The sequence below is a fragment of the Staurois parvus genome, unplaced genomic scaffold, assembly GCF_062004578.1.
Source record: "Staurois parvus isolate SC_StPar_1 unplaced genomic scaffold, SC_StPar_1.0 ptg002113l, whole genome shotgun sequence".
Lineage (NCBI taxonomy): Eukaryota > Metazoa > Chordata > Amphibia > Anura > Ranidae > Staurois > Staurois parvus.
The window spans coordinates 2820267-2843526 of NW_028319909.1; the positions used below are offsets into that span (position 1 = coordinate 2820267).

The 23260-nt window shown below is 46.0% G+C and overlaps 1 protein-coding gene and 1 pseudogene across 1 annotated transcript in view; both read left to right on the forward strand.

Annotated features, from left to right (window-relative positions):
* Positions 1 to 23260, forward strand: part of IGLON5 (IgLON family member 5) — a 632942-nt gene that overhangs the window by 296059 nt on the left and 313623 nt on the right. The gene's annotated exons all lie outside the window — the stretch shown is intronic.
* LOC149432720 (U2 spliceosomal RNA) lies at positions 20617 to 20778 on the forward strand (annotated as a pseudogene).

The following is a 23260-nucleotide window of genomic DNA, read 5'->3' on the forward strand; positions in this document are numbered from 1 at the left end:
GCCTGAAAAAGACCTGAATCAGCCTCCTGCAGTCCTGGTATAGAAGAATTCAGACTAGAAAGAAGCAGCACAAGAAGCCTATTGGTTGTGATGCAATGTTCCTGTGCTAGCAAGACACGTGTTGATAGAAGGAAAGAGCAGAGAGATGAGTCAATCAGTCTGCTGCTTCTCTTTTCAATGTCCATTCATGTGCTGGCGGAGGGACAAGACCTATAAATGAGAGAAAAATGAGGTCTCCTCTCCTGCCAGACAGTGCTGTGCTATGTGGCATGGCTTTGTAAATCTCAGCTCTAGATTAATAGTTTTGAGTAAAGCTGGCCTTACACCTGTAAAATTTTGTTGGAAAACTTTCATTTTCAGAATGTTCATTTGTTTATCAAGTTAACTACTTCCCGTCCGGCCCATGTACATAAACGGCTAGACGGGAGCAGTGCAGGGGTGGGTTACCGTTTATAAAAGGCCCCCGCATTAGCTGCCTGTGCGTGCTCCCTGGGAGTGTGAGGCACCGCGATACGGTTCCCGTTGTGTCCGAAACATTGATCGCTGTACGGGACCTCTGTGTGAGGTCCCGATTCATGTTATCCCTGATTGGACAATCAGTGATCACATGAATAGCAGTAAGCAAGATGTCACTTCCTGACATCATTCCTTACTACTAGAGAAATCTGTGAATGGTCACAAAGATTACATGGCACAAGGTTTTTCACAACAGCCTTGTACCATGTGACAAGCTGTGACCAATCACAGCTCTCACAGTATCACGTACCTGGTGTTAGAGGCCAATGGAGAGAGGGCTTCCCTTGAGGCTAAGTTCCAGACTCCTCTGAGAGAGGGACAGCGGGAGTCAGGCCCAAAGTGGCACAGGTCACCTGTAGGAGTGCTCGTTGGTGGTCGACCCAGGAGCACGGCTGATGGGATCTGCAGACAGGTGGTGCCTGTGCGTGGGAATCAGAGCAGACGTAGTCAGATGGGATAGCCGAGGTCATACACTACACAGAGGAACAAGAGGGAATATCCATTAGCCAAGCTGAGATCAGATCAGGGGTAAATCAGAGTAGACAGGTCCAGGAGCAAGCCGAGTCGGTATCAGGAAATCACAGATCACAATCACAGGAAACAGGAACAAGGTACTGGGAAGCCAGAGATCAACCAGCACCTGAGAGTAGTACCGGGCTTCCTTATAAAGGTCGTTTGGAGACAAATTTGAGCCGATGTGAACTTCTGCAGCCATGCAAGGTACTGGCAGGGGTGCCAGATCTCCTAACACCTCTGCCGAGGACAATGGCTGCAATTTTGTTTGTTCAGATAAGAAACATGAACATTTTTCTGTCTTGCTCCTCAAATTTTCTCCTCACTGTGGAAATGATCTTCAATTTGATACTACTAATGAAGTTCAGAAAATGTAAGTTTTGAACAAAATTCTACTGATGTATGGCCACCACAAAGCTAACCGTACACCAGTAAAAGTTTGTCCAAACATTTTCACTTTGAGAACCTTTGTTTAAAAAGCTGATAATATACCAGTTGAATTTCATTCTAAAATGTTAATTTTCTGAGCCTTCACTCGATTTTCTAATGGTAAGTTGAGTCAAATCAACAATCATTTGTTGTGACGAGAACGAACGTTTGAGGGAGTAGGATGGATTTTTTTCTTGACAAACTAAATTCTAACCACGAGTGTGGTCTCAGCTGAGGAAAAATCATACATATTGTTATGTGTATGTTCTAGGCCAGGCTTTCTCAACAAGGGTGTCTTGAGGTTTCTTCAGGGGTGCCTTGGCAAAATGTCTAAAAATTGCCCAAAACTTGTATACAAGCCAGTGGGTGGGACAAGTCTGCCTTTTAGTTACACAAAGTCACAGGCAGGAGCGGACTGACCATTTGGAAACTCAGGCACTGCCCGAGAGCCTGTAGGGGGCCCCATGAGATGCCCCTGGTACCTTTTTCAGAGGCTTTTTTGAGCTTGGGCAAGGACACAGGGGCCCCATGATCCCCTATTGCTCGGGGGCCCCATGAGTTGTTACTCCGCCCCTGGTCACAGGTTTTCATTGTGCGCCATTATGACCTTCTAGCTGCCGATATCCTGACAACCATTGACATCAGTTGATAAGTAGGATGTCAGCTGCCTGCACAGCATCCTTGTTTGACCCTCCCTGCCCCCTCTCCACCAGTGCTGGGGTCACATGAGCTGAGTGATGGAAAAAAAACTGAGGGAGAGGAGAAACAGTAGAATACTAGTCAGTACCAGTGTGCAAAAGTGTATTTGCTTTGGAAGAATAAATCACCTCTAATGTTGGGTGTCCTACGTGTGTTGGTGTTGCTGCGTTATATAAAACTATTAGAATAGTTTTTCACATTGTAGAATGGGGTGCCCCCAGATTGTCCATAATTTTAAAGGGTGCCTCAAGACTGTCCATAATTTTAAAGGGTGCCTCAAGACTGTCCATAATTTTAAAGTGTGCCTCAAGACTGTCCATAATTTTAAAGGGTGCATCAGGACTGTCCATAATTTTAAAGGGTGCATCAGGACTGTCCATAATTTTAAAGGGTGCCTCAGGGCTGTCCACAATTTTAAAGGGTGTCTCAAGACTGTCCATAATTTTAAAGGGTGCATCAGGACTGTCCATAATTTTAAAGGGTGCCTCAAGACTGTCCATAATTTTAAAGGGTGCCTCAAGACTGTCCATAATTTTAAAGGGTGCATCAGGACTGTCCATAATTTTAAAGGGTGCCTCAGGGCTGTCCACAATTTTAAAGGGTGCCTCAGGGCTGTCCACAATTTTAAAGGGTGCCTCAAGACTGTCCATAATTTTAAAGGGTGCCTCCGGACTGTCCATAATTTTAAAGGGTGCCTCAAGACTGTCCATAATTTTAAAGGGTGCCTCAAGACTGTCCATAATTTTAAAGGGTGCCTCAAGACTGTCCATAATTTTAAAGGGTGCCTCAAGACTGTCCATAATTTTAAAGGGTGCATCAGGACTGTCCATAATTTTAAAGGGTGCCTCAGGACTGTCCACAATTTTAAAGGGTGTCTTGACTAGAAATACTGTTCTAGGCAAAAAAAGAAATCTGTGTAATACTTTTAGGATTTCATTCAAATCACAGATCTGGATAAACATGTTAAGGGTTTTTCAATGATGAACGATTTTCCAATATTTCAAACTAAAGATCAAAGAAAATTTTAATGGACAGCTTAAAGCGGACCTTCACCTAGGAAAGCTGCTTACAGTATTTGCATCTGGTTTGATCCCCCCTCCCTCTCCTGTAATTAAATAAAAGAAAACAAGTTTTTCTAACTTTTTTTCATGCAGTGCAGCACTTGCTGTATTCTCACCTACGTGTGAACAATTGAACACTCCCTTTAGCATTTTACACACGTAGGGATCCCACACATGGGTAGATTTTCCTTGGGGCTTCACGACTCAGCAGAGATCTGTGCATGAGCAGTTTTCCATGCAGGTGTGAAGATGCTAAAAAAATACAGGCCCCAGAACTCAAAATGTGACGCGAGTCTCTGCTGGGTCCCAAAGGATGGGTACAGCCCTTGGCACATCTGCGCACATATTGTATGTTTTAAGATGATTGTACTGAGGGGGGTAACCAGTGGTAAGGAGCACTGTAGTCCTCCTTTAAGTGTTGGCACATCTGCGCACATATTGTATGTTTTAAGATGATTGTACCGGGGGGGGGGGGGGGGTAACCAGTGGTAAGGGGCACTGTAGTCCTCCTTTAAGTGTTGGCACATCTGCGCACATTTTGTATATTTAAAGATTATTGTACTGGGGGGGGGTAACCAGTGGTAAGAGGCACTGTAGTCATCCTTTAAGTGTTGGCACATCTGCGCACATTTTGTATATTTAAAGATGATTGTACTGGGGGGAGTAACCAGTAGTAAGGGGCACTGTAGTCCTCCTTTAAGTGTTGGCACATTTGCGCACATTCTGTATATTTAAAGATGACTGTACTGGGGGGGTAACCAGTGGTAAGGGGCACTGTAGTCCTCCTTAAAGTGTTGGCACATCTGCGCACATTTTGTATATTTAAAGATGATTGTACTGGGGGGGGGGTAACCAGTGGTAAGGGGCACTGTAGTCCTCCTTAAAGTGTTGGCACATCTGCGCACATTTTGTATGTTTAAAGATGATTGTACTGGGGGGGGGGGGGGTAACCAGTGGTAAGGAGCACTGTAGTCCTCCTTTAAGTGTTGGCACATCTGCGCACATATTGTATGTTTTAAGATGATTGTACCGAGGGGGGGGGGGGTAACCAGTGGTAAGGGGCACTGTAGTCCTCCTTTAAGTGTTGGCACATTTGCGCACATTTTGTATATTTAAAGATGATTGTACTGGGGGGGGGGGGTAACCAGTGGTAAGGGGCACTGTAGTTGTTTAAGTGTTGGGGGCTGGAAAGCATTTATAATACTTAGGTTGTTACCTAGCACTGCAGTTTATGTCTCTTCAGCACACACCTGCCCTAATTATGAAGAGTTAAGTAGATTGCTGGACATTCAATTGACCTCAGGACAGAACAGCAGGTTTGCTTAAAGTGGTAGTAAACAGCAAAAAAAACCATATTCTCTCTGCAAGTTAATAGCACAATGTGTTTAATGTGTTCATATGCATCTCATACTAACACATTATGAAAGACTTACCTGAAAATGAAGCCCTCAAGCAGAGCACTGTCATGACTTCCCGAGACTTCCATCTTCACCTGGTCTTCCTTTTGGGTTCACAACCTGTGACCATCCGATTGGCCAGGTTAGGATATCGTCACTCCCTCACATGAGCACAGGAGTTTTGGCAGCGGCATGGCTCTCTCAAAGGATGGCCTAACCTCGGAAACCACTAAGCAACTTATTCACTCCCTTGTTATCTCTCACCTTGACTATTGTAACTCCCTCCTCGTTGGCCTACCAAATTGCAGGCTATTCCCCTTTTCAGTCTATCATGAATGCTGCTGCCAGACTCATCCAGCTTACTAACCGTTCTGTAACCTCCACCCCTCTCTGCCAATCCCTCCACTGGCCTCCACTCAGTGTCCTCCACCCCTCTCTGCCAATCCCTCCACTGGCCTCCACTCAGTGTCCTCCACCCCTCTCTGCCAATCCCTCCACTGGCCTCCACTCAGTGTCCTCCACCCCTCTCTGCCAATCCCTCCACTGGCTTCCCTTTACCCAACGGATAAAATTCAAAACATTAACAATAACGTATAAAACCATTTATAACTCTGCCCCAAATTACATCACCGATCTTGTCTCTAAATATCACCCAAACCGTACTCTCTGCTCTTCGCAAGACCTCCTGCTGTCTAGCTCCCTTGTCTCCTCCTCCCATGCTCATCTCCAGGACTTTTCCAGAGCTTCCCCCATCCTTTGGGACTCTCTACCCCAATTTATCAGATTATCGCCTACTCTGCTCACTTTTAGGCGATCTTTGAAAACTAATCTCTTCAGGGAAGCCTATCCTGCCCTCAGCTAATAATGGAATCTTCTACTCTTCCAACCAGTCCATCCCCCACAGTTACTACTTTTTGTACTACTAGCCCCTCCATCCTAAATTGTAAGCTCCCAGGAGCAGGGCCCTCCTATTCCTCTTGTATTGAACTGTATTGTTGCTGTATTGTCTCCCATTATATTGTAAAGTGCTGAGCAAACTTCTGAACAAATCCTGTGTAATAATAATAATAATAATAATGAATAGCAGTGTAAATACACAATTGTTCCATTTCTCACCATCCCTTAGGTATTCACTGGGCTTAGTTCCAGCAAGCCACGCGTAGTTCCAAAACTTCCTAGGATGCCCTGGCTGTCTCCTGAGCAGGGGCGGACTGACCATTTGGAAACTCGGGCACTGCCCAAGGGTCAGTAGGGGGCTCCATGAGATGCCCCTGGTACCTTTTTTGAGTTTGGGCAAGGACACAGGGGCCCCATGATTTCCTATTGCCCAGGGGCCCAATGAGTTGTCAGTCCACCCCTGCTCCTGAGGTTGCTATCAGCTGCACTGTGCGTGGCTTAGAGAACAGTTGTGAAAAAAGCGGAAGACAGAGCAACTAAAAAAATGAAAAACGTCTATCCAATAAATCAGAGATTTGGGTTTTAAATATGCTCGCCAATACAACAAGTCCCTGTTGTCAGCATACCGCATAAACGAAACTCTAAAAATATTTCAGTCCAAAACTATTTCCAAACCCGTAAACATCAATAAGTCATCCTGACAGTCCTGAGAGACGCAAAGGATTGGAAAGCAGGATGAACGGCCTGCACAAGCGCTGACATATACAGTAAAAACGCCAAGCCGCGTCCTGCGTGGCTCAGAATAGACACACTTTGACTTTGATGCAACAAGGTACATCAAAGGCGGCTAAGCGAGTTCTAAATGGATGATGTAAAAGATTCAGCCTTTTCTCAGCGAGTACCTCTGCCACCCATGAATTATGGATGAGCCCGTATATTATACACTGATATATGAATTGTTAATATCTATCGATCGGCTCCAACAAGTATTTTTTAACCAGCTACACATAAACATTAGAAAGAGCTCTTTATCGAGGCTCTGACTCTGCTTTGGATGGCTATGAGAAGAGAGGGGAAAAAAAATGGTTGTCAGTCACAAAAGGATATTTTTAACGAAAGAAGGAAATATTTTACTTTTATTGCTAGTTTGTAAACATTTTTGCAAGCCATAGACAGGTCGAAAACCGTCTGTTTTTAAACAAAAAACGAAAAATCGGTCATTCAATAGGCCGACGTTACCTGCAACGGTAAAAAAAAATTCGGCCGATTTTGTCCCATCTACGGCCGGCCCTGCAGAGAGCTCCGCTATTATATTTGACATGAAAAAGTATTGCGGTTGCAACAATGTATTTATTTGTATCCATTTCGGATACAGATGTTTTTATTCGAATACAAATAGATACAATGTTGCAACCGCAATACTTTTTCATGTCAAATATAATAGCGGACTGGAATTCTTCTTCTTCCTTCTTCCTCCTTTCTTCTTCCTCCTTTCTTCTTTCTTTTTCCAGGTCACGGCTCATGCGCAGATTTTTTATCGGTAAAAAGATTGGCCGATTTGCCCATCACTGCCGGAAAAATCATCCAATAGGCAAAATCGGACGATTTTTTTTTCCAACTTCACCGATAAAAAAAGTGCCAAAACCCCAAAAAACGGCTGACCAATTAACCCACTAATGGTGCAAAAATCGGCTGATTTTCGACCCATCTATGGCCTGCATTAGTTCACTCTGGCGGCGGAGAGACAATAAAAACTGGTGGTTGGTCCCCATTTTTTCCCCTATAAGAAGAGAGGGAAAAAAAAAATGGTTGTCAGTCACAAAAGGATATTTTTAACAAAAGAAGGAAATATTTTACTTTTATTGCTAGTTTGTAAACATTTTTGCAGGCCATAGAGGGGTCGAAAACCGTCTGTTTTAAAAAAAAAAAAAAAATGAAAAATCGGTCGTTCAATAGGCCGACGTTACCAGCAACGGTAAAAAAAAAATCGGCCGATTTTGTCCCGTCTACGGCCGGCCCTGCAGAGAGCTCCGCTATTATATTTGACATGAAAAAGTCTTGCGGTTGCAACAATGTATTTATTTGTATCCATTTCGGATACAGATGTTTTTATTCGGATACAAATAGATACATTGTTGCAACCGCAATACTTTTTCATGTCAAATATAATAGCGGACTGGAATTCTTCTTCTTCCTTCTTCCTTCTTCCTCCTTTCTTCTTCCTTCTTTCTTCTTTCTTTTTCCAGGTCACGGCTCATGCGCAGATTTTTTATCGGTAAAAAGATTGGCAGATTTGCCCATCACTGCCGGAAAAATCGTCCGATAGGCAAAATCGTCCGATTTTTTTCCAACCTCACCGATAAAAAAAGTGCCAAAACCCCAAAAAACGGCTGACCAATTAACCCACTAACGGGGGAAAAATTGGCCGATTTTTTTTTCGGCCGAAAATTCAGCCGATTTTCAACCCATCTATGGCCTGCATTAGTTCCCTCTGGCGGCGGAGAGACAATAAAAACTGGTGGTCGGTCCCCATTTTTTCCCCCCTCTCCAAACTGACACAGCAGCCAGAAGGGAGATGAGTTCACATTGCCACTCTTAGTTTTGTAGTACAGCAAGTCAAGTGCCGCCTGTTGAACTTGAAGTCAATGGCCAATTGGCTGTAGCCAAATGCAACTATGGCGGTTACGGTGTGGTAGTTCAATGTGGAATCCCCACTGGGAGAAAAGAATCCCCCTGGAGATCAATTAAAAACCACAGGCATTCAAGAGTTGGCAGTGAACCGGCTGTCAAATGCCATCTTAAAAGCGATAGACTGTGATCAATTGTAAGCCGTGTTAGGCATCTTGGAGGGCATTTAAAGGAATAGTTCACACTGGCAGTAGATGGCCGATAAAAACAGGTGGTCGATCTGCGTTTTTACCAACTGCATCCAAATTTACATGGCAGCTGGAGCAGTGAGTTCACACTGCCTTAACAAAAAAAATCTTTAAATAAGTTCAATTTTGGCAGGAAATGTACCATTTGATGCCAGGAATTGATTATTACATGGTCTCGAGCAAGAATCCAAGCAACAAGCGAGGACTCATTGAAGCTAGCCTTGGATTCTTGCTCGAGACCATGCGTTTCAATCTTGACCACAGATTTTTGATGGGATTCAAGTCAGGGCTATTTCCAGGTCAGGGAAGCAGAGGAATTTTTTTGTCATTGAACCATTTAAGGCATTTACAAGCTGTATGGCATGGAGCTCCATCCTGTAAATTCTGTGCCTTTGTCCGATAAGTCGCTTATTGATGGGATCAACTTTGGTTCCAGGACCTCTTTGTATCACTCTACATTAATAATGCCATCAATAACCTGCCTTCGTCCAACACCATACCGAGACATGCAGCTCCATATCATGACGCTTTGAGGGTGTTTCATTGTTGCTGTCATGCACTCAGGAAGGCATTCTTCGCCTGACCTTCTTCTCACGTATCGAACACCATCGCTTCCGAAAATAGAAATTTGTGTTTCATCACTCCAAATAATTTTTTTCCAATCTTCTGTTGTCCAGTTTTGATGTTTCTTGGCCGATTCGACTCTTTTCTTTCTTTGTTGGCAGTTCAAAAACAAGGGAGTAAGTAAACATATCAACCGAAACTGACAACATCAGAAGGTGTATCCACAATTTTGGCCACTAGTGTAGACCATAGATCTTGAAGGCAGCATTGATAGTATTCAAACGATCATGAAAATTGTATTGTTTCGGGTTCATGCAGAACCCCTTCATCAGGCATGTGATCACTGCGAATGGTTGCAATTTACTGATGTGATCACTTCATTTTTGGATGCTATCTTGATGATCCATGGTGTGCTGGTGGTATACAGTACATGTTGACCTGTGTTGATACCGGTTTCCAGCTGGTAGTTGCTACAGCTCCCACTTGCTTTAACCTCCCTGGCAGTATTCCTGAGCAGGGGCGGACTGACCATTTGGAAACTCGGGCTCTGCCCAAGGGCCCGGGGTCAGTAGGGGGCCCCATGAGATGCCCCTGGTACATTTTTCACAGGATTTTTTTATTTATTTTATTTATTTATTTATTTATCGAGTTTATATAGCGCCAAAGGGTTTGCTCAGCGCTGTACAATAGAGGGGGGACAATACATGAAACAGTACAGTAACATCAAACAGCACACAAGGGGTAAGAGGGCCCTACTCTTTCGAGCTTACAATCTAGGAGGGAGGGGGTAGAGGTACAGGAGGAAATGGCTGTGGGGGATGGAGTGGAAGGAGGAGGGAAGGGCAGCGGCTGTTAGGTGAGGGTGGGGTAGGCTTCCCTGAAGAGGTGGGTTTTCAGGGAGCGCCTGAAGGTGAGGAGGGAAGGTGACAGTCTGATGGGTTGGGGTAGTGAGTTCCAGAGGATGGGGGAGGACCTGGAGAAGTCTTGCAGTCGTGCGTGGGAGGAGGAGACCAGGGAGCAAGATAGAAGGAGGTCCTGTGAAGAGCGAAGGGTACGGGTAGGGTGGTACCTGGGAATCAGGTCGGTGAGGTAGTTAGGGGCAGTGTTGTGAATGGCTTTATAGGTCAGAGTGAGCAGTTTGAATTTAATGCGTTGGGCAATGGGGAGCCAGTGGAGGGAGAGGCAGAGGGGGGTGGCAGAGGTGGAGCGGCTGGTGAGGTGGATGAGTCTGGCAGCTGAGTTCAGGATGGTCTGAAGCGGGGTGAGTTTGCACTGGGGTAGGCCGGTGAGGAGGGAGTTGCAGTAGTCAAGGCGTGAGATAATCAGGGAGTGAACGAGTAGTTTAGTGGTGTCTGGGGTAAGGAAGGAGCGTATCTTGGAGATGTTCCGGAGGTGGAGCCTGCATGAGTTTGTGAGAGATTTGATATGAGGTTGAAAGGAAAGGTTTGAGTCCAGAATGACGCCAAGGACCTTGGCTTGCGGGGCGGGATTGATGGTGGTGTTGTTGGTAGTGATGGAAAGGATGGGGGGGGGGGCACGGGAAGGGGGAAAGACGAGAAGCTCGGTTTTGAGTTTGGGCAAGGACACAGTGGCCCCATGATCCCCTATTGCTCGGGGGCCCCATGAGTTGTCAGCCCGCCCCTGTTCCCGAGTGTAGCTCGGGGTAAAGTTTCAGTACCAAAAGCGGTAACCCCCGAGCTACACTCGGGAATACACTGCAGCGTTGCTCAGGGATTCCCTGCAGCACTTACCTTGTCCTGCGCTCCCGCGATGTCCCCACTGCAGTATCCCCCGCCATCTCCTCCAGCCGATGCCGGGATCCGTCTTCCGGGTTCCGGTCCCTGCGAGCGTTGGGACGTATGGGGGACAGAACTGGCGGCAAATTAGAAAATTTTAAAAAGTGACATTCACAAAATACACTAAAATCACATAGTACAACATTCCTGTATCAAACCATTTCACATACATTTTCTCCCGAGTGCTTTGTCCGGCGCCCTGCCTGCATTTTTACTGTTCTTTCTGCCTGGAAACTGAGAAACGTCCATGGCGTCCAAAAAGCGTCCCTTTAGGTCAAAAGCGGTTTTAGACCGGCTAGAGAACAGCGATAGTAAATCAGAACCACTTGCAGAATTGAGTGATAACACAGGTCTGCAACTAAAAAGCTGTTTGATTATTTTCATCTAATTTCCATGTATTTTGGTGTGCTGAAAACAAATAAAATATTGAAAAAACTCCTAGATGGCATGATTTGCCACAAAATGCAAAATTGTCTTCAAATTTATACAATTTTTTAAATTTTTGGTATTTTTTTATATTATGGGTTTTTAACCAAATTTAAAGTCCAAGTTACTATTAATTAATTCACATAAGTGCATTTAAGATATAAATGCCAAAAAAACCTTAAAGGGGTTGTCCGAGTTATGTAAAAAAAAAATACAGCACTGTAAATCTGATGGTCAGCAATTAATGATTTGAGGGGGAAATTCGTCATCAGACACTGAAAACGATTCTGCGACTGAACTCAGCGATGTGCGAACTTGGCGCTCTATTTCAAATTTCAGTGTTTTTGGTATGATTACATTATTGAATTAAATTTATTATTATTATATTATTATTTTTTATGATTATTTATTAAACTATAATTTATGATTTTGTGTTTCAAATTGTAACATACCCGGGATGTTTACTAGACTCTTGTTCGGACAGATTTCAGTGAGTTATTCCTAAAAATTACAGGCCTACAATAAAAAAAAGAATACTGTATTTCCATGCAAAAAAAATGTACCGCTTTGAGCACAGAAATATGGACATAATCAGACCGCTAGGGAGGTTAAGCCATCGACAGGAACGTGGACGATCTGAATATTCTATGTATTGTAAAAAAAAAAATCCTGAAGTGCAGCGTTGAAAAGTAGCAATGTAGGGCGACGTCCCAAATTTCAAACCCAAGGGCGATCACACGTGTTAAAAAAATCTTGCAAAATGTGAGCCATGTTCGCGAGTGCTGAATATGTAACCCCAGTGGAGACAAGTCCTACCAGGCAATGGAAGGTCTAGTCCAGCTGCACTGGTCGCACTAGAACATTATTGATCCCACTTGTGATTCCAGGAAGGCGATAAAGTCTCCCACAACACTTTGCACTTGTGACGGGATCACAGCCCTTCCAATAACCCCTCTCACTGATGAACAGGAAAATGTGACCTTTCAGTCCCCGGGCCCCGCAGCTGGGAGAACTCCATTAATCATACAACACCTGAGACTGTGCGATCAGCTGACACTCATTACCCCTCCATCACTCACTTCCCAATGGAAGCCGGTGTGAAAACTGCTAACCGTGTGATACCCAACATTTCTCGAAGGTAGGAAGACGATGTAAAAATACTTTTGCACCTTCATCAGACTTGTAATCATCTTTATTAGCAAAATAATTTAGGAGGAATGTATTGAAAGCTAGTTGCAATGGACTGACAAGCAGATATATTGTTTCATGTACCCCTCTGGAACAGTTTTTTCATTTTTTTGCACACATATTAACATTTGCATTTTTGGCAATAAAATCACATAACAGGTAACTAGTTAACTATTTGTTACCAGGCCGAAGGCCCAGCCTCTGCACTTGCACAGGCACCTATTTATTTTCTTTGTATTTCTTTTTCTCACTTTGCACTTATATATGTGTTATTTCCACTCAGGATGATAAGGTGTGGGTCTTTGGGCCTACACTGAAGTCTAGGGGTAGGATGTGTGTCATTCAGGCTCCTTCCTCCCCTGCCTTTAGCGGTCTCTTTTCAGGAGAACATCCCATCCAGTCCTCATTGGTTGGATTTGACTGATCATGGGGTGCAGGGTCTGCCTCAACTTTTTGGCTAGGTGGACCTGAGTGTGCTCTGCCCCTGTCAAAGAATCTTGCACCCTGGGCGGATAGAAGGAAATGTGGGGGGTTTACTTGCTCTTGGTGGCCTTGTGGCTCTCGGTCTTCTTGGGCCTAGATGTTGGGCAGACCTCCTCCCTGGGTGATGGTGATGCCTCCCTGGGTGATGGTGATGCCACCCAGCAGCTTGTTGAGCTCCTTGTCGTTGCGGACAGCCAGCTGGAGGTGTCGGTGGATGATGCGGGTCTTCTTGTTGTCTCGGGCGGTGTTGCCAGCCAGCTCGAGGATCTCAGCTGTCAGGTACTCCAGGACGGCGGCCATATAGATGGGAACTCCGGCCCGACCCACTCGGCCCTTCCTGAGCAGCCGGTGAACATGACCGACGGGAAACAGCAGACCAGCCCCGGACAATCGGGTCTTGGCCTTAGCCCGAGCCTTGCCTCCTTGTTTGCTGCAACCAGACATGATTGGATTGCTGAGGAATCTCTCAGACAGAAAAAAAGTCTTGCACCCTGGGCGGATAGAAGGGAATGTGGTTTACTTAATCTTGGTGGCCTTGTGGCTCTCGGTCTTCTTGGGCAACAGTACGGCCTAGATGTTGGGCAGGACTGCTCCCTTGGCGATGGCGCCCAGCAGCTTGTTGAGCTCCTCGTTGTTGCGGACAGCCAGCTGGATGTGTCGGGGGATGATGTGGGTCTTCTTGTTGTCTCGGGTGGCGTTACCGGCCAGCCTCGAGGATTTGAGCCGTCAGATACTCCAGGACGGCGGCCAGATAGACGGGAGCTCCGGCATAGTTGCCCTTCCTGAGCAGCCGGTGAACACGACCGACCGGGAACAGCAGACCAGCCTGGGATGATCAGGTCTTGGACGTGACTCTAGGTCTTCTTGGGCAGCAGCACGGCCTAGATGTTGGGCAGGACTCCTCTCTGGGAGATGGTGACACTGCCCAGCAGCTTGTTGAGCTCCTCGTCGTTGCGGACAGCCAGCTGGAGGTGTCGGGGGATGATGTAGGTCTTCTTGTTGTCTCGGGCGGTGTTGCCGGCCAGCTCGAGGATCTGAGCCGTCAGATACTCCAGGACGGCGGCCAGATAGACGGGACCTCTGGCATAGTTGCCCTTCCTGAGCAGCCGGTGAACACGACCGACCGGGAACAGCAGACCAGCCTGCGATGATCGGGTCTTGGCCTTAGCCCGAGCCTTGCCTCCTTGTTTGCCGCGACCAGACATGATTGGATTGCCAAGGAACCTCTCGGACAGAAAAAAAGTCTTGCACCCTGGGGGCTCAGGGAAAGGTCCTACCTCTTCAGAAAGGGACCATTTGACACAAGTGCACTTTTTTTGTGTTCACACAGACCTTTTTGGGTAACTTTTGGTGTTTTGTTTTTGCGCATCACAAGCTCTAGAAAAAAAAAATAGTTCTCATTTGATACATTGCTAGGGGCCGAAGCTGTGGAGGTCTCTGGGTATAAGTGAGGGGTGGCTATAAAGTCACAGAGGGTTGTCTATAAGGTCGTATGGAAGCCACATCCAGCTCCTAGCCCGCGGCATCTCCACCGAATTCCATCAGGCCGCAGAGCCAAAGCCGAGCGGCAGTGTCATTATTGTGTAAGCTGCAGTGACACGTGTCAAAACATGAATGCAGAACCTCTAAATAGGATGTGAGCGAGCTTTCATTCCTCAGATTACTGTAAGAAATAAATCAATAATTTAGGCGCAACGTCACCAGCTCGCTTCAATCGTCGGCGCTTTAATACCGCAGATCAAATCCTGTTTGAGCTCCGCAAGTTGAATTAGCTTTCTAAATATGAAATGTCTTGATATAGCTGTAATCTGGAGGATAAGATTTTCTAAGAAGAAAATGCAGTTCCCTGCCTAATATAGCCGCCTTAAAGTGTAGCTGTCATGCCGTTTCGGAAAGTCTGGGATTATCAGCGTAGCTTGTGTAAAGCCCTAATTGCAGCTCGGAGTTTGTATCAGCCATCTTGAAAAGAGATCGACTTAATGTGGTACCGCCTTTCCTGTAATTGAAAGGGCAATGCCAGTGGAAATGGCTAACCTGACTTTTTAAAAGATGCTTAGAGGAACTATAAAAGAGATTTGTAAGTTAGATCTGAACTCTAGTTGTAGCGGCGCTTCTCCTGGAACTATAATTGCTCACTCTGATATCACTGCACACTGTAAGCTTTTCACAGTGTGCATTAGAAACTGCAGCAAGTCAGGTAGAACAAGGGGCGGACTGACCATTTGGAAAATCGGGTACTGCCTCCTCCCATGCTCGTCTCCAGGACTTTTCCAGAGCTTCCCCCATCCTCTGGAACTCTCTTCCCCAATTTATCAGACTATCGCCTACTCTGCTCACTTTTAGGCGATCTCTGAAAACTTCTCTCTTCAGGGAAGCCTATCCTGCCCTCAGCTAATAATGGAATCCTCTACTCTTCCAACCAGTCCATCCCCCACAGTGACTACCTTTTGTACCACTAGCCCCTCCCTCCTAGATTGTAAGCTCCGAGGAGCAGGGCCCTCCTATCCAGGGGCGGACTGACCATTTGGAAAATCCGGCACTGCCTCCTCCCATGCTCATCTCCAGGACTTTTCCAGAGCTTCCCCCATCCTCTGGAACTCTCTTCCCCAATTTATCAGACTATCGCCTACTCTGCTCACCTTTAGGCAATCTCTGAAAACCTATCTCTTCAGGGAAGCCTATCCTGCCTTCAGCTGATAATGGAATCTTCTACTCTTCCAACCAGTCCATCCCCCACAGTGACTACCTTTTGTACCACTAGCCCCTCCCTCCTAGATTGTAAGCTCCGAGGAGCAGGGCCCTCCTATCCAGGGGCGGACTGACCATTTGGAAAATCCGGCACTGCCTCCTCCCATGCTCATCTCCAGGACTTTTCCAGAGCTTCCCCCATCCTCTGGAACTCTCTTCCCCAATTTATCAGACTATCGCCTACTCTGCTCACCTTTAGGCAATCTCTGAAAACCTATCTCTTCAGGGAAGCCTATCCTGCCTTCAGCTGATAATGGAATCTTCTACTCTTCCAACCAGTCCATCCCCCACAGTTACTACCTTTTGTACCACTAGCCCCTCCCTCCTAGATTGTAAGCTCCGAGGAGCAGGGCCCTCCTATCCAGGGGCGGACTGACCATTTGGAAAATCGGGCACTGCCCCAGGGCCCGGGGTCAGTAGGGGGCCCCATGAGATGCCCCTGGTAACTTTTTCATAGGCTTTTTTGAGTTTGGGCAAGGACACACGGGCCCCATGATCCCCTATTGCCCGGGGCTGCAGTTTGGAGACCAGGATGAGAAGATTAGGAAGACACTCAATGACTGTTATTTTGGCATTTATAAAGTCAACTCTTTTTTGAATAGGGAAAGGTAAAAACGCTTGATAGATTTTAACTTGCTGTCTACACCCCATTACAAAGCTTTCCCTTCACTTTCTGTTCTAGAAACACAGCAGAAAGTGAGAGGAAATTTCTCTAGAGTCAATGGTCATCAAGCCAAATGTATGGCTACCAACCAGGGGCGGATTGACCATTTGGAAACTCGGGCACTGCCCGAGGGCCCGGGGTCAGTAGGGGGCCCCATGAGATGCTCCTGGTACCTTTTTTCATAGGCTTTTTTGAGTTTGGGCAAAGACACAGGGGCCCCATGATCCCCTATTGCCCGGGGGCCCCATGAGTTGTCAGTCCGCCCCTGGGTAGAACCTGCTTCATTTCCTGGCTGGAGAACTACCAGCATCATCATGCCGTTTCCACCCAAGCCTGACTGTCCCTGGCCCACCCCTTTCATTTATTGAATTTCAGTTCTATCAGTCACGGACACTCAACATCATATGTGGGCATCATTCAGGACAGTCTGCATGCAAATACAGCCTGACTAGGAACACCCCCATATGGAAGAAAAATATATTTGAAATATATTTTAAAAATATTCTTCCCAAATATATTGACATATATTTGAAATACTACAATTTTGGCCATATTCAATATATTTAAAAATATATTTCGTTAAATATATATATGTGGGTCAGATTTGGCCCACAGGCTGCAGTTTGGAGACCCCTGCCCTAGCGGAACCCTTAGAATAGTTTTTAGATCTCAAAAAAAACCCGGCTAAAAACAATTCATCACGGTTTAGTGGGAAGAACGCTGCATACAGCCTCTTTAACCACCTCCCATCTGGCTGTTGTATATAAACGGCCAGACAGTGGCAGTGCAGGATCGGGCGTTTATAAACGGTCTCCCCACACCCTGCTTGTGCGCTCTCCCAGGGAGCGCGCAGCACCGCGATCCAGTGCCCGCTGTGTCCTCAGGACACAGTGGAACACAGATCGTCGGACGGGACCTCTGTACGAGGTCCCGATCATGTGATCACTGATTGGCCAATCAGTGATCACATGCAAAATAGTAAGCAAGATGTCACTTGCGACATCATTGCTTACTACGTGTGAAATCTGTGAATGATCACAGAGATCACATGGTACAAGGCTATTCACAACAGCCTTGTACCATGTGACAAGCTGTGACCAATCACAGCTCACTCAGTAGTTCTCAATGGCTGCAGGAATGCAGCCAGAGAGAAGGAGAAATTATTGTTTTTACAGCCTTTATGGGTGTAAAAGCAATCAGTGTAAAAAAAAAAAAAATCATCATCCCCCACAAGTAGTACAGTGTCACCATGGTGACACTGTACTGCTAGAGTGACAGTGACAGTTAAAAGATAACGGAATACATTTTGGCCAAGATTTGATGAAATATTATTTATTGCAAAATTTTATAAGAAAAACACTTTTTTTCAAAATTTTTGGACATTTTCATTTATATAGCAAAAAAAATAAAAATCCCAGTGGTGAATAAATACCACCAAAATAAAGCTTTATCTGTCTTAAAAAAAATGGTAAAAAATTCATATGGGTACAGTGTTGCATGACCGCGCAATTGTCATTCAAATTGTGATAGAACTGAAAGCTGGCCTGGACAGGAAGGGGGTAAAAGTGCCCGGTATGGAAGCAGGTGAAAGTGTCCAGACTGGAAGGGGGTAAAAGTGTCCGGACTGGAAGGGGGTGAAAGTGTCCGGACTGGAAACGGGTGAAAGTGTTCGGACTTTAAGGGGGTGAAAGTGTCTGGACTGGAAGGGGGTGAAAGTGTCCGGACTGGAAGGGGGTGAAAGTGTCCGGACTTTAAGGGGGTGAAAGTGTCCGGACTTTAAGCGGGTGAAAGTGTCCGGACTGGAAGGGGGTGAAAGTGTCCGGACTGGAAGGGGGTGAAAGTGTCCAGACTGGAAGGGGATGAAAGTGTCTGGATTGGAAGGGGGTGAAAGTGTCCGGACTGGAAGGGGGTGGAAGTGTCCAGACTGGAAGGGGATGAAAGTGTCCGGACTGGAAGCTGGTGAAAGTGTCCAGACTGGAAGGGGATGAAAGTGTCCGGACTGGAAGCGGGTGAAAGTGTCCGGACTGGAAGCGGGTGAAAGTGTCCGGACTGGAAGGGGGTGAAAGTGTCCGGACTGGAAGGGGGTGAAAGTGTCCGGACTGGAAGGGGGTGAAAGTGTCCGGACTGGAAACGGGTGAAAGTGTCCGGACTTTAAGGGGGTGAAAGTGTCCGGACTGGAAGGGGGTGAAAGTGTCCGGACTGGAAGGGGGTGAAAGTGTCCGGACTGGAAGGGGGTGAAAGTGTCTGGATTGGAAGGGGGTGAAAGTGTCTGGATTGGAAGGGGGTGAAAGTGTCCGGACTGGAAGGGGGTGGAAGTGTCCAGACTGGAAGGGGATGAAAGTGTCCGGACTGGAAGGGGGTGAAAGTGTCCGGACTGGAAGGGGGTGAAAGTGTCCGGACTGGAAGGGAGTGGAAGTGTCCAGACTGGAAGGGGATGAAAGTGTCCGGACTGGAAGCTGGTGAAAGTGTCCAGACTGGAAGGGGATGAAAGTGTCCGGACTGGAAGCGGGTGAAAGTGTCCGGACTGGAAGCGGGTGAAAGTGTCCGGACTGGAAGGGGGTGAAAGTGTCCAGACTGGAAGGGGATGAAAGTCTCTGGATTGGAAGGGGGTGAAAGTGACCGGATTGGAAGGGGGTGGAAGTGTCCGGACTAGAAGGGGATGAAAGTGTCCGGACTGGAAGGGGGTGAAAGTGTCCAGACAGGAAGGGGGTGAAAGTGTCCGGATTGGAAGGGGGTGAAAGTGTCCAGACTGGAAGGGGGGGAAAGTGTCCTGACAGGAAGTGGTTAAAAGATTGTTGGTATAATGCCACTAGCTCTGCCAACTGGCATTTGGCTGGCACCATCAGTTGGAAGGTCAGTTAGCTACAGCTCAAGGAACTGCTAACAGCCTCTGAAGGAACCCTGGTTGAGAATGGCTGAATTAGAGAAACAATCCTTTTAAAGGCATTAAAATGTATTAGTCCTCTTTTCCTGTGTATAGTTGTGATCATAAGTGGCCTATAGTGGCCAACTCCCATGCAAATCCAGTTTGCTCATCCCTAGTATCTGGCCCATGGCTGCTGCTTACATCTTTTTTTGCAGCGGTTCAAATACTTGCCTCTATTGTGTCAGTACAAAGTGTAACATATTCTTTATTTCACCGTGTGAATCAGATTTCTCTTCCCGAAGAAATTCTCAGGAGACTGCCAAGCTCTTTTCTTATCTTATTAAATACCAAGGTTCATCAGGCACGGGCTCCAGGGAGAGCCATTTTTCTCGGGCTTCCATGTACTTTGTGCCCTTATATATCCACCTGGGTACCCACCCTCAGATGGCTCACAGGAGGTAGTTAGACAGCAGATGTTGCATTCCCATCCTCCGGGCTAGCAAGATGGGTTATAAACTTCACATGAGCAGCAATACCTGCTGTTGCTTTGCTCATAGGTAAGGGATCCCCCACCGTTCAATGGCTCACAGATGTTACTTGTTTATTCCTGAAAGCCTTTAAATGCTTTCCACCCCCAAACTTAGATTGCTAACTTTTTTTTTTCCTTAACCCTTGGCATCTTGTTTGGCAGTGGCCACTGTATGAACAGAAATGAGCTGTATTTAAGGGGAACCTGTTGCATTGCTAAAATCTAAATAATTATTTTTAATATTTAAGGACTCGGCAGTCTTAGGTATAGATGCTTCTTGTATTTATTTTATTATAGGTACTTATATAGCAGCTACAATATAATGCAGTGCTTTTACATACTGTACATTCACATCAGTCCCTGCCCTCAAGGAGCTGACAATCTAAGATCCCTATCAGGGGCAGACTGACAACTCATGGGGCCCCCCGGGCAATAGGGGATCATGGGGCCCCTGTGTCCTTGCCCAAACTCAAAAAAACCTATGAAAAAGGTACCAGGGGCATCTCATGGGGCCCCCTACTGACCCCGGGCCCTGGGGCAGTGCCCGAGTTTCCAAATGGTCAGTCCGTCCCTGATCCCTATCTCACATGCATACACACACATACTGGGCCAAGTTACACAGGAGTCAACTGACCTACCAGCATGGCTTTGGATTGTTGGAGGAAACCAATGCAAGAACAGGGAGAACGTGCAAACACCATGCTGGTGATCTCTTGGTTGGGACTCGAAATGAGAACCCAAGTGTTACAAGGCATAAGTGCTAACCAGAACTTGCAAACTCCATGTGGTAGTGTCTTTCATGGAATTCAAACCTAGGACACTATTGCTGTAAGGCTTAAGAGCTATCTATAGCTTGGAAGCTACATATGGTAGTGTCTTGGTTGGAATTCAAACCAAGGACCCAAGTGCTGTAAGGCATCGAAACTAACCACTAAGCCAACATTAGCTTCACTATACTTCAACACTCGTTTCTCTGCCTTTTGGCTAAGATCAAGTGTAGTATCTGTTCTTATCAGTGTCCAGTAGGGGTGCTTCACCATCATTCCTGCTTGCGGGGATGTTTGGTTGTATAGTGCCCCTGCTGGTAGGATGGGGGTCCTGATGGTTATTACAGGGAGGAACAGAAACCGAGGTGCCCACAGGCAGTTGGGGCCCGAGAGTAATTCTCCCCAGGAACACCAGAGGGGCCCAGTTCCTCCTGATTTGAATGGATCTACCTTGTCTGGCCAGGGACCGGGGAGGCAGAGAGTCAGCGGAACAGTGCCCCCTAAGTGGTCGCCTCAGGGGTGCTCTTAGTAGCACATGGGGGTGGGATCCCACGTGTGAAACGTGCGCATGGTCACTGCTCCAAAACACTTTTTCTGCACTGCGCGTTTTAGGGCTAGGCCTTTTGGCTAAGTCCAGGGCAATTTTTATGCTACTGGCCTCAGGGCCTAGCCAGTGCACAACTGCATGGCCACTTTTTTATTTTTTATTTTTACTTATTTATTTTTTCTCCCACGTTTTGTCACTTTTCACTTATGTGTGTGTTTTTTTCCTCACGGATGGTAGGGTGAGGGTCCTCGGGCCTACCCTGAAGTCTAGGGGGAGGATGTGTGGCCTTTTGGTTCCTTCCTCCCCTTTCCTTAGGGGGTTTTCTCTTCGGGAGAGCCCCCTTACCAAGTACTTGGTGGCTGGCTTAGGCTAGCCACAAGGAAAGGGGTCCGCCAGACCTTTTGGCTAGGTGGACCACATGGGAACCTCAGTCCCTGTCAGGAGCCTCGCACCCCGGGGGATCAGGGTAGAGGTCCTACTCCTTCAGGGGGTGGACTAAAGCACACCCCTTAGTGCACTTTTTTGTGGTTGTGTTTTGCACTTGCACGTTTTTTATCCACTTATGGGTTTTTCGTTTTTTTCGCACTTCTGCGGACTTAAAAAAAAAAAAGTTATTTATTTATTTATTTTCTCCCACGTTTTGTCACCTTTCACTTTTGTGTGTTTTTTTTTCTCACTAAGATGATAGAGGGTGGGTCCTCGGACCTACCCTGAAGTCTAAGGGGAGGATGTGTAGCCATTAAGTTCCTTCCTCCCCTGTCCCTGTGGGGTCTCTCTTCGGAAGAGCCCCCTGACCTAGTACTTGGTGGTTGGCTTCAGCTAACCACAAGGAAAGGGGTCCGCCAGGCCTTTTGGCTAGGTTGACCATGTGGAAACCTCAGTCCCTGTCAGGAGCCTCACGCCCTGGGGGATCAGGGTAGAGGTCCTACCCCTTTGGGGGGGTGGACTAAAGCACACCCCTTAGTGCACTTTTTTGTGTTTGTGTTTTGCACTTGCACGTTTTTTGTCCACTTACGGGTTTTTCATTTGTTTCGCACCTCTGTGGACTTGAAATTAAAAAAAAAATTAGCTTCACTATAGACCTGGTTCTTCAGCCTGGAATTCAGAGGTAAGCAGCCACCTTTTGTAATTCCATCAACTACCTGAAGTAGCCCACCTTCTTCCAGCTCTTAAGAGTACATAACAATCTAACAACTTTCAAAATACCCAAATGATGTCAATGTAGCACAGTGCAGCCAAAACCACATCCAGAACTTTTTTGGGAATGCAATACATGTCAGTGATTTGCCTTAGTGCATTGGGGTGCCATTCAAATTAAATAGTTCTGCAACACAGTAACATGTGCATAGTGCCATACCACAGAATGACGTCACGCGCGTTACTGTAATTCAGTGTGATCTGCATGCAAATCCACCCTCAAGCAACAACTGCCTTTATCTTCTCGAGACTCGTTAACATAAGACCAAAGGGGGGATTTGATACATTTATCAGCAATCAATTTTAGTTTGCATCTCAGATATAACAGGACATCACTAACCTAAAATATTCTGCCTGCATCAGCAAAGATGTTTTCCTATCCTCAATTATGTATAATTTCCAGCCAACACATTTTCCTTTCCTTTGCTTCTGCAATTTCCACTTCAGGGGTGATTGCAGCCACACTGTTTCATATTTCCTTAATAACAATCAGCAGATATAAAAAAAAAATATAAAGTTAACAAAAAAAAAAAATATATATATATATATATATATATATATATATATATATATATATATATAATGTTCTTCAAAAAGTTTCCACACTTTGTTAAACTCAATTATATTTATATATACAGTATATATACACACAGGTGGTTAATGTGAATATCACTATCAAACATCTATTAAACTCTGTACCTGCTGCATCCTCAACATGGCCGACCACTGGACATGATCATCATACAATTCTATTACACTCCATACATAGAACACTACACCCCCAACATGGCTGACCACTGGACGTGATTTTAATACAAATCTATTACATTCTATACATAGAACACTACACCCCCAACATGGCCGACCACTGGACATGATCATCATACAATTCTATTACACTCTATACATAGAACACTACACCCCAACATGGCCGACCACTGGACATGATCATCATACAATTCTATTACACTCCATACATAAAACACTACACCCCAACATGGCCGACCACTGGACATGATCATCATACAATTCTATTACACTCCATACATAGAACACTATACCCCAACATGGCCGACCACTGGACATGGTCATCATAC